Source organism: Hordeum vulgare, chromosome 3H, assembly GCF_904849725.1.
Source record: "Hordeum vulgare subsp. vulgare chromosome 3H, MorexV3_pseudomolecules_assembly, whole genome shotgun sequence".
Lineage (NCBI taxonomy): Eukaryota > Viridiplantae > Streptophyta > Magnoliopsida > Poales > Poaceae > Hordeum > Hordeum vulgare.
Genome location: NC_058520.1, coordinates 115,809,072 through 115,820,580, shown reverse-complemented (window position 1 = coordinate 115,820,580; position 11,509 = coordinate 115,809,072). Strand labels below are relative to the sequence as shown.

Here is an 11,509-nt window from a genome sequence, read left to right as displayed (position 1 = left end):
AGAACTGTGAAATGCTTAACTTTTTTACTTACGCCGTGCACGAGATTGTGCTCGTCTTTGAGTGGAGGTTTATATGTCCTGTTGGCAAGACTTGCACAAAGGAAAGGTTGCCGGGAGCCCCCGGCATCCGATCTTCATGGGTTGCCGGCAAGAACGTTGCCGGCCTGGAGGTGGTCAGGGCAGTGTCGGGCCCCCTTGGGAGCGACAGGCCCCGACAAGGATGTATCGTCTTGCCGGGGGTGCTCTCCATTGCGCCCTCGACATCAGTCCACGCTCCCATGGCGAGCTCACTGGAACGAGTGCATGGGGTCTTGTTGGAGCCCCCTGGCACATCCTCGACAACGGCGCATCGCCCCGGAGGGGTGCGCTCGCCGGAGAAGGTGCCAGGGGTCCTTCCAGAGCTCTTGGTGTGTACGCTCGACAGCAGCACGACACCCTGGAGGAGGCGCTTTCCGCCGGAGTGCATGGAGGCCTAGGGGCCGTGCTCCCCTGGTCTTCTCCCAAGCCGTCGTTGGTTCGGGTGGGTGCGGACGAGGCCGCGAATCATTGAGCCACCACGACCGCACTCCCTTCAGAGGGCGCCGCGGTGGTGATGGTGACGGAGCCGATGCCCTGATCCTCAAGTCAGATCAACGCACCTTCTCGAGCCCCCCTACCCGGCGTGCCAAAGATGTCATGGCGCGCGAGCGCCTATGAACCTAAGGGTCCCTTGCGGTTCTATGGGGGAGGTGGATGTGCGAAGAGCAGACCTAAAGATCGGAGCATGATCGTTTTTACCCACGTTCGGGCCGCTCGGAGGCGTAAAACCCTACTCCTGCTTCGTGTTAATGGTGTAAAGGTGATTAGCTGCGAAGCATCACTTCTCTGATTGGTAACCCCCCCCCCCCCCCCCCCCCGCCCCAAGTGCATGCCCAGGGCCTCCTTTTATAGGTCGAAGGGGACTCCCACAGTGGCAGCACAGGGTTCTCACGAGGTGCACCATAAAACAGCGCACCCACAAGTTGCATAGTGCGCTACAGTGGTTCTGGCGTCTTAGCACACACATGTATGGCTTTGTCAGGTGCCCCAGAGATAGGACAAGGGTGCGTCCCATCGGCACTGTGCCCCTAGGTTCCGTTTGACACGCGTCGATCGGAACGACACGTATCAAGTGGCTAGGGGGCAGCTGGCCGTTGCGTTGGCACACCCTGCCGGGCGTGAGGTATGCTGGAGCGTTGGCAGCACCCCCCCACAAGGAGCTTGCCGGGGTCTTGCTGCCGTCCTCCCGACGAAGGGGCTTGCTGGGGCCTTGCTTCTGGTCTTCGGTCTTGAGGCTTTGGGGGCCTTCATAATAGCCTTGGCGCGGCACTTCGAAAAATGCCCTTGCCGGGGTCGTCGTCTTGCCGGGGGGCACTGATAGCCCCTGCTCCGGATTTTGATGGTTCTTTGCTAGCCTCCCCGGGCAGAAAAGGGCTTGCCGGGGTTGGCGCCTTGCTGTCGGCCTAAGAGGTTCTTGTGCGCTTTGCCCCTTCCTCTCATTGTCCCTGGCAAGGCCCGCCGAGGGCTACTACTACCCGTGCATAAGTCATGGCGTTAAAGATCCATTCTTTAACGCACCGACACAACCCATCCTTAAAGCAAAGTTAATACTATAGCCATCAACTCGTTATATAAAAACGACATGTCATTAAGAGCTAGCAATATAAATCGTTCATACAATATGGTTGGTTATTAGGTTAGTCATTTTTTTCACTTTCTTTGTTTTCTCATTTACTCTTTTTTACATGAAAGCATGTGTAGAGGCTCACTCTTATATGTGGGCCAATTTTCTTCTCTTTGCTTGCGTCTACACTGTCAAAATGACATGCAAGCATGCTTATATGTCACTATTATATTTGAGCTTACTTTGTAATCGAGCCGATCAATGCACCAACTAAAGTAACTTAGAGGGTGCTTGGATCCAATAGACTAAAACTAGTCTCTTTAAGAGGTTAAAATTCCAAGCACCCCTCACTAAAGAGAGGCTAAAACTAGTCTTGAGGCTAAAATCTTTTAGTAAGGGGTACCCTACTAAAATGTGCATTAGTCCTCTCTCTCCTCATTTAACTCCTCGTGCAAGTTCTGGATTGGAGGGTTTGAAGGATAATAAATGCTCATTAACCTGATTTTAGTCTCTTTAGTATTTGAATCTAAGCATGGGTGAGGCTAGCAAGTTTTAGTCCCATTACTTTTAGTCATGGAACTAAAACGTATCCAAGCACCCTCTTAACTCAAAAAAGTGATCCAGGCCACATTGTTCACCGAGAGCTTGACTAGGAATGCACCTCTCCCTATTTAGAGCATGGTTAATAGTATAGCCAACTGCTGGCTATAAGCAGTCTTGTAGCTCATCTTATAGCTAGCTTGTATAATACTCAGCTATAAAAGAATACTACTTTTATCATATATGACCCACCTTTCATTCTCACAAAGTACCTAGGAGCACGTGCTAGAGCTGGCTCTTCACGAAGAGCTCGCTTCCCTTCTCTCTCCTCTTCTCTCTCATCCAACTCAGCAAAAATATAGTATTTTAATCCTTACAGTCTGCTGACTGTACCTTAGAGCATGGTTAATAGTATAGCCAACTGCTGGCTATAAGCAGTCTTATAGCCCATCTTATAGCTAGCTTGTACAATAGCTAGCTATAAAAGAGTACTACTTTTATTATATATGGTCCACCTTTCATTCTCACAAAGCACCTAGGAGCACGTGCTAAAACTGGCTTTTCATGAAGAGCCTGCTTCCCTTCTCTCTCATCCTACTCAGTAAAAATATAATATTTTAATTCTTACAGTCTGCTGATAGTACTTTATTGTACTTGCTCTTAAAACCCCTAGCCACAAATGATTCGAAATCTGGCCGGTGAGTAGCAAACCGTTCGTAGTTAGCTGTCGCCTTCCCTCAGAAACTAGGCTGGAAACCATCTGCACCTCGTTTTCTTTCGTTCCCACTTTTTCCGGCGATCGATCGGAAGGCCAGAGCCAAGTTTCAAGAGGAAGAGCACGTTGTTGGAGTTGGACAAAGCCAAGGCCGAAGGCAAGCAAGATGCCGGCCGGTCGGTCCACCCCCATGCGACCCAAGGAAGTCGCGCCTGCGCCGCGTGATCCCTGATCCGGCTCGACAGCGGCCTCGCACCCACCGCACCGCACCGCAAGCGACGCCGCGCGTCGTCCCTCGCCCGCTGACTGGCCGGCCCGAGCGCCGGCGCGCAACTGCTGCGGCGGTGCGTGGGTCCCCCGTCTTCCTTTCGGGCGGTGTTCTCGCGTCGTACGCAGCATGCGCCGAGCGCGACGTCTCTCCTACCGGTTGGGCGTTTTGGCTACGTCGAGTACAGTAGTACAGTACATCTGTACATGGCTGCTGCGAGATCGTGCGTGCCTGCGTGGAGAGGCCCAGTGGAGATTGGGATGAGGGCCGTGAGGTGCGTGCTTGGCTGTTTTGATTCGATCCATCGGTGCCCTTCTCGTTGGCGTTGCCTCGTTGGGCGCCGAGCTTCCCGCAATGATCAAGGACCTCCTGTCCTGCCGTATCCATGGATGGATGCATGCACATGCGTGGACCCATGTTCTCCGTCGACTTCCTCCCTCGGTTCGTTCGCCCCTTCCCTCGCTTACCGTGTGTAGGCGACGTTATTTGTATCCGCTGTCGTGGCTGTCGATTTGTGCGTTGAGATATTTACTTGATACAATTTCTCATGGGACTGGCTACATGTCAGTCGACTGAAAGTAATTTATCGGTCAATCGACTGACCACAAACACGATTCAGTCAATATATGCGTTGGAGCGCTTCTTACTGCACGCGGAGCATCAAGTCCGTTGCAGGATGCATGTAGCTAGCTAACACGAGGCAGCTATGATAGTTAGTTACTGCTTGTCCATTGCATCGGAACATCCAAACACATTGTGACTCAAATGATGATAGGAGCTAGGCCATGTTTGGTCCAGACAAAAAAAATGTTTGGACAAGACTTTTTTTCTAAATTACAACTTAGTGGGTTTCTAGTTCATCAACAGTTCTACATGGAAGAGGAAAAACAAGCAAGTCTAGAAAAGTTGAATAATAAGATTGATAAGAGCATATCCCATGGTAGTAATAAAAAATTCTTTACTGTTGTGGTGAGAAAATCTCCTGAGGGTGTGATAACTGGCGCTGCTCGGGGGAGGCTGAAAGTGAAGCTACGATTTACAAAGTTGAATCCCCTGATTCATCTTTGGGCCACTGAGGTGATTCCTACTCCTTCCTTGGTTACTAAAGAAAACCTGTGATTCAGTCTTTGAAATGTGCAGAGCAAGATGGAGAAAATTTAGAAGAAAGCTGTAGCTGCTGCAAAAAGAGAGTTATTGAAGGTACTACCCATATCCCTAATTCTTTTGATGCTTTATCGAATCCTGAGAAGATATTAGCTGCGGTTAAAATGGGGGTTCACATACCTGATGCTGATTTTGCTAATATTGATGTGATTAGGGAGGTAGAGAAATTTAGAAATAATAACTATAATGATGTAAAAGTTGATATTGTTGAAAATGAGAGAGATGTGGGTAACATGGTTCTTATAAATGCCAATGGAGAGCCGACTCCTTTGGATTTGAACTGGAGTGAGGAAAATATTTTTGAAGACGAGGAATTCACGGTGGTTAAATCTAGAAAGAAGAACAATGGAAAAAATCCGTGCTGATAACTAGACCGGTGACCCGAAGTAAAAAAAATGAGGTTTCCTTGAAAAAAGGCGAGGGTACCCCTACTGTGCTTCCTAGTAGGGCTGCCAGGGAAAAGAAAAAACCTCACGTTATCAAATGAATGTTTTTTTTTGAAATTGTAGGGGAGCGGGTAGGAGGGGAATGGCTACCTGTTTCTGTGATATCATAAAAGATCATTCCCTTGATTTTATAGGCATACAAGAAACTAAAAAGAAAGAGTTTCCTCCGAAATTCTTGAACAAAGTGGACCCCTTTGGTAACTTCACTTGGAATCATTTACCTTCTGTAAGTAGGTCTGGTGGTATCCTCTGTGGTATTAGCAAACAGACTCTTGAGATAGTCTCCTGGGCGATAGGGAACTTCCTTGTTCAAGTCACTGTATTTGATGTGAAGAAGAAATGTGTGTGGGCTCTGATAGTGGTATATGGAGCAACTCATGACGACCGAAAGGATGATTTCCTGGATGAGATGCTTGGTACCTGTAGCAGTCTTAATGTCCCTTACTTCGGGGGATGGATGAAAAGAATAGGAATCCTGGTAACTCGAAGTTCACGGACAAGTTCAATATGGTCGTCAATTTCTTGAGCCTTTGGGAGATACACATGGGAGGTGGTAAGTATACTTGGACTAATTAGGAGAATCATCCCACTCTGGAGAAGTTGGACAGGGTGCTTATGAGCTTTGATTGGGAGGACATGTACCCTTTGGTTTCAGTACGTAAACTTGTTAGAGATGTATCTGATCATAATCCTCTTCTATTGTCCTCAGATGCTATTAAGCGGGGGTCTCCTGTTGCTCGTGAGTTTAGGTTTGAGCTTTCTTGGTTAAAGAATGACGAGTTTTATCCTAAAGCTAAGAGTATTTGGGAACAACCTGTTGGGGCGGATGACCCTATTGATATTCTTAATATCAAGCTGAAATGTATTAAGAAGTATTTCAAAGGATGGGGGTCTAATGCTTTTGGTCATGATAGGAAGAGGAAAGCTGACATTAAGAAGGAGTTAGAGGATATTGAGAGCATGGACGAAGCTGGCCCTTTAGACCGTGAGATATAAGAAAAAAGAACTTTGTTGTATGCCGAATTCAATGAGAGTTTAGCCAAACAAGAGTTGTTCTGGCTCCGACAATTGAACGAACGTTGGTTGCTAAAAGGAGACCAGAACACTGCATTTTTCCATAGGGTTGCTAATGGTAGAAAGAGGAAAAATACAATTCACTCATTCACCAATGGGGATGTTTTGATTGTGGGAACCCCAAACCTTCTGGCTCATGCGACTAACTACTACAAGGAATTGTTTGGTCCAGCTAGGGGGAACATGTTTCACTTATTGTCTGACACTTAGTCCGCGGAGGAAAAGCTTAGTGTTGAGGATAAAAATCTACTTACTAGTAACTTCACTGAGGAAGAAGTGAAGAAAGCCTTGTTTTCTATGGATAGTAATAGAGCACCTGGCCCCGATAATATACCAACGGAGTTTTATAAACATTGCTGGGATTTCGTCAAGAAAGACTTGATGAATTTGTTTGAAGCCTTTCACAATAACACTTTTGATGTGGCCCGGTTGAACTATGGGGTGATCACTCTGATTCCTAAGTTAAATGGAGCAAAAAAGATCCAACAATATAGACCCATATGTTTGTTGCGGTGTCCTTATAAGCTGATTACTAAGGTATTGAATGATAGAGTCGCTATCTACTCAGATATCCTGATCAGTAGACATCAAAATGCATTCATTAAACATAGGAACATAATGGATGGTATTCTAACCTTACATGAAGTCCTACACCATACGCAACGCAGAAAAAAACTTGGTATAGTTTTAAAGATGGACTTTGAGAAAGCCTAAGATAAAATCAACTAGGATTTCCTATTGGAATGTCACCGAAACCGAGGTTTTGGTGATACTTGGTGTGGTTGGGTTAATAAGATTCTTTATAATGGCACGATGAGTATCAAGCATAATAATGAAAAAGGCCACTACTTTCAGAGTCACAAGGGGGTACGCCAGGGAGACCCTTTCTCTCCGTTCCTATTTAATCTTGCGGTTGAAACGCTCTCTAAGATGATCTTAAATGCCCAAAGGGAGTGCCTCCTAACTGGCCTTGATCCCGACCTGATTGACGGAGGTATAGCTATCCTTCAATATGCAGACGATACCGTCATTTGTTTTGAGCATGACTATGATGCGGCTGTCAATATAAAAGTCCTGCTTTATATGTTTGAGCTGACGTGTGGACTCAAGATAAACTTTGATAAGAGTGAGATCCTATGTGTAGGAGGTGATGATGACATCTTAAAAAGATATGCTGACCTGTTTAACTGCCAGATTGGGCATTTTCCTATGAAATATCTGGGGGTGCCGGTCAGCTATACCAATCTTGGAAACCTGGATTAGTCCTTTGTGGATGAGAAATTCCTAAAATGTTGTGAGACTTGGATAGGCAATGCGGCATCCTCGGGGGGTAGGCTGATCTTGATGAACTCTTCCCTTACCAGTATTGTATACTATTATATGTCCATGTTTCTACTTCCTAAGATGGTGATTTATAAACTGGATAAACATCGGGAAAAATTCTTTTGGCGTGAATATGAGAGGAATAAGAGATATCATTTGGTGAAATGGGAGCGTATTTGCAGATCTAAAAGAAAAGGGGGTTTGGGAGTGAAAGATCTTCACAAACAAAATATTAGTCTCCTTACTAGAAACCCGGAATGAGTTATGGCAAGAGGTGATTAAGGCCAAGTACCTTAAAAGGGATGATGTGGCTTCGGTGACGAGCAAATTTGTGGACTCTCCAATCTGGAAGGTCATTATGAAGGTGAAACCTTACTACATGGCTGGTAGAGAAGTTGTATTAAACTCTGGTAACATTGCCAGACTTTGGTTTGGTCCCATTCACGGTAACCCGCCGCTGAAAACACGTATGCCGAGCTGTTTAACACATGTAACCACCGGAATATAACAGTTGGAAAATTCAAAATAGGGGTGGATGCTGATTTCTTCAGGAGACAGATGCACTATTCCCTTTTATGTCAATGGGAAGATCTTAAGAAAACTCTTGAAGGATGGACTACTTCTGATGTTCCAGACCAAATTGTCTGGACGCTCGGGAGTAGGAAGAATTTCTCTACTAAATCTGTTTATGAATACCTAGAAAGAAATATTACGGGCTCTGATTATAGATGTATTTGAAGAGCTAAAATTCCTCTTAAGATTCAGATTTTCCTCTGGCAACTGTTTCAGGATGCTTACTTACTCGTGATGTGATGAAAAGGAAGAAATGGGGTGGTAATCCTAGTTGCTCGTTCTGTAAAGAGCGGGAGACTTTGCAACATTTATGCTTTACTTGCCCTGTTGCCAGGGTGGTCTGGAGAACAATTGGTTGCATGCTTGGTACTAAACTGGGCCCTAATAATATCTGGCAATACTTTTCGTGGTCCTTTATATTTCTTCCTAATGGGGTCAGATTCTATATCTTTGGTCTAGCTGCAGTTTGCTGTGCGTTGTGAATTGTCGTAATCGTGCTACTTTTGAAAATAAAAAGCTGAGATCCCCCTTTGATGTAGTTTACACTGCTTGTGGTTATCTTACATACTGGAAAGGTCTGCTGACGGGGGATGATTGAGAGGCAATGTAGCGTGGAGCTAAGATGCTGAAGAACCATGCAACTAGCATGATGCAGATTTGTGTTGCCCCAAAGGGTACCCAGTGATGGTGGTGATGCTACAAGTTTTAGCCTTCGCTGTTAGGAGTTTTAGACCCCTGCGTGGGTGTTTGGTCGATTCCTGAGTGAATCTGATTGTATCCTGGTTTGTCTTAGACTTGTGTCCTCTATTTGACTTTGGTTCTAGGTTGTCAGTTGCGCTTCTATGGTGTTTTTGGGTTTTCGCCCTGCGGTAGGCTGCTCGATGACGAGTGCCTATGGTGGGTTTCCCAAAAATGCTTTGAACTTGCACCCTTTCTGTTTTTTTCTTTTGCTAAACTTTGTATTTCCGTTATGCTGGTAATGGAAAGGGGTTCGCCCGGTTCAAAAAAAAGTTCATCAACAATTTTTTAGTTAAAAGGCATAGGCCCGACTTTATAGATAAAGCCACCAGGTAGAGTAACAGCACAGATAACAGAGAGAGAGGTTTAAAAGGCACCCATGCCAAAAGGGGAGTAGATAGTTTAAGGGGTACATGGCACGCAGGCCCCAACCACGGCACGTAGTCTGACCCATAAGCAACATCAAGATAAAGGTGGCACGGCCTCCAAGTACGCGACCACCAAGAGGCTAGGCAGCGGGCTCCTGCAGCGAGAGGGGGGAAGCTGTGGCCCAAATCTTGCATAGCATCAGGTCAAAGCCGACGCGATCTTCAGTTTTAGTCAATAATGTCCACTGCTGCAAGAACATGCAAGCTTTATATAAGCAATCAACGGGTTTGGACGAAAAGGTATGTTCATTGGTAAACTTGTTCCTGGTGTTCCATAATTCCCAACAGGCCGTCGCAAACCCAATCCAAAACAGACGTTTCGTGGCCCCCACCAAAGGTGTTGCTAAAGTCCGTAGGTCAGAGAAGGAAACACGGCCCCAAGAAGCATGAAGCCACGATAGAAAACAACACCAAATCATTTTAGCCAAGACACAATGGAAAAAGATATGATTGGTGTCTTCCAACTCCTCACACAGGGCGCAACGATCCGAACCCGGGCCATTGCGTTTTCGGATCCGATCTGTCGCCGGAAGCCGGGCCCTGAAAGCTTGCCACAAGAAGATTTAATTTTAGAGGGCATATGAGGATGCCAAATCTGATTGAACTTATTCGTTGGTGAACTCACAAGAGTTGCCGGTTCAACCGAGGTAGCCACATGATACTCTTAACACAAAGCCGGTTGGCCGCCTAGCTACTTGCAAGCATGACCACACACGCTAATGATGCATGTGCGAGCGGCTCCCATCTCGTTGGTAAAAAAATTCACCATGGTTGGTAGAGCTTCTTTAAAAATGCTAACCCTACAACAAAATTGCTACCGATCATCTTTATACTGAGACATGACTTTATTTTAACAAAACAACTCCCCACTAAGGAAGTCGTGGACTAGGGGTCCCTGTCAAGGTGAGTTAGTGATGAAGACATGGATATCTTGGATACGACCAAAAATATTTCATATTTATATATTTGTGAGGTGATTTTTATAATAATTATACAATAATTTATTTATGTTATCCGAAACAAAAACACTTCATCTATTTCTATTGGGATAATTAGATTTATGCCCCTAGTTGTGTCCCACTCGGCTGTTTTACCCCTAATTTCCAAAAGTCACCGGTTCTGTCCAAGTCACTTCACTCCTCTTATGGTTTTTTTCCCTTTGACTGCTTGGACAGAACCGGTGACCTTTTACCCCTAATTTCCAAAACTTGCGGTCAAACGTTCAAAGGGCAAAAGCATAAGAGGAGCGAAGTGACTTGGACAGAACCGGTGACCTTCTGAAATTAGGGATAAAACAACCGAGTGGGACACAACTAGGGGCATAAATCTAATTATCCCATTTTTATTCCATGCATAATGTAGAATTGTCGAACGCTTGCACGAACCATGCGTGAAGACAAAGAAAGAAGAAATGATTAGGTGTTATTCAAGAAGTCCTCTCACATCAAAGGAAATGATTATGTGTTGTTCAATAAGTTCTCTCACGTCACTTTTATCCCAAGAGAAGATAAAGCCCAACTCTCTCATGTTCTGGACTCAGATTCGGATTGCACACACATACCTGTCTCAAAACGTCAACAACGTTTTCATGCGGACTCCGAATTGGGTGATTTTTTCTGTTGGAAAGTAGATTTTATGTATGTTCCGGCCCAATTGGAATCACCTTAAAATTCGTTCGGAGCATGGAGATATTGATGAAACAATCTGGCGTTGCATCAGAATCTGAGTCAAACTACAAGTCCAAATGTGTTGCATCACCTCCACTTTGGCCCATAGGCCTTGTACGACCTAGGGTTAGTTTTAGGTTGCCTTGGGACGTCCTCCCATCTCATTGACCGCCACCCTTTCTCCTATATAAGTAGATCAACCTGGTAGCTTTTTGGTTGAGTTTTGTTTAGTTAAAAGTTAGCCATTGCAACTTCGTGTATTTTGTTTGTGTCCAACGACCAGACCAAGACCGCTTTCGGATCCCCACCCTTATCAATACTTCGTATATATTCACAATATTCAGATTGCTTTTATCATATTCTTGCTTGTTTTTTGATTTCTTGCAGGAAGAGACCTTCGTGGTGAGGTTAATCGTGCTAACATCTTGGAGTTGGTTTAGCGATTGCTAAGGCACAACGTCGTGCACGTTTATAGTCAGATCATCAAATTCGTCTCCACCAAATTGATTGCCACCATCTCATCGAAAGATCGGGACACACTCGCCTCTATCAAGTGGTATCACTTTTCAAGTTGCTCGATGAGCATTTCCAGTATCCCTTGATTATATTTATTTTTCTTACCTATTTCCCAAGAAAAAGCCACACAAAAAGTTAGATCTATTCATCCTTCGTCCAAGGTAGTCTGAGCCTTTGCACTTTTCTTTTTAGTGCTTGTATAGTTGAATTATCGGTTGCATCGTCATGTCAAGTTGTTGGTCTTAGGGTCTAGTTCTTTTAGAGTTTTGAGTTCTATTCAAATTAGCTACACCACCGCTGCATCATCATCCCTTTCATTGTCATCGACCACCATCTATCAATATTCACCACGTGCTCAAATTTTTCATTGCCATATTATCATACTTGAGGTCATTCGCATCTATGCTTGATCCAA

General features: G+C 45.2%; 1 long non-coding RNA gene across 2 annotated transcripts; it reads left to right on the top strand.

The window, feature by feature from the left end:
- The first annotated feature begins 3,692 nt into the window (after positions 1 to 3,692).
- LOC123443172 lies at positions 3,693 to 8,883 on the top strand. 2 transcript variants are annotated; one of them, XR_006630585.1, is made up of 3 exons: positions 3,693 to 4,242; positions 4,306 to 4,365; positions 8,321 to 8,883. It is a non-coding gene; the product is annotated as an uncharacterized LOC123443172 (long non-coding RNA). The 2 variants fall into 2 exon arrangements; XR_006630584.1 differs by having other exon boundaries at positions 8,285 to 8,883.
- Positions 8,884 to 11,509: the final 2,626 nt, after the last annotated feature.